Here is a 460-nt window from a genome sequence, read left to right as displayed (position 1 = left end):
AACTGACATGGTCAACCCAACTGCCATGGTCACCTCAACCACCATGGTCAACTCAACGCCCTGGTCAACCCAACCACCATGGTCAACCCAACTGCCATGGTCAACTCAACCACCATGGTCAACTCAACACCCTGGTCAACCCAACGCCCATGGTCAACCCGGCTGCCATGGTCAACCCGGCTGCCATGGTCAGCCTAACTCCCATGGTCAGTTCAACCCCCATGGTCAACCCAACCACCATGGTAAACTAAATCACCATTGTCGACTCAACCCTCTTGGTCAACTCAACCACCATGGTCAACTCAACCACCATGGTCAACCCAACTGCCACGGTCAAGCCAATCCCACAGCCAACCAATCCCCATGTCCCTCCCCTAGGCCCAGCGTGACCCCACCGAGTGTCTCATGGTGACCCCCAGACCCCCCTGACCCCCCCCATTCCCCCCCAGGTACATCCGCC

Source organism: Geospiza fortis, unplaced genomic scaffold, assembly GCF_000277835.1.
Source record: "Geospiza fortis unplaced genomic scaffold, GeoFor_1.0 scaffold1758, whole genome shotgun sequence".
Classification (NCBI taxonomy): Eukaryota; Metazoa; Chordata; class Aves; order Passeriformes; family Thraupidae; genus Geospiza; species Geospiza fortis.
This window is presented reverse-complemented; position numbering follows the sequence as displayed.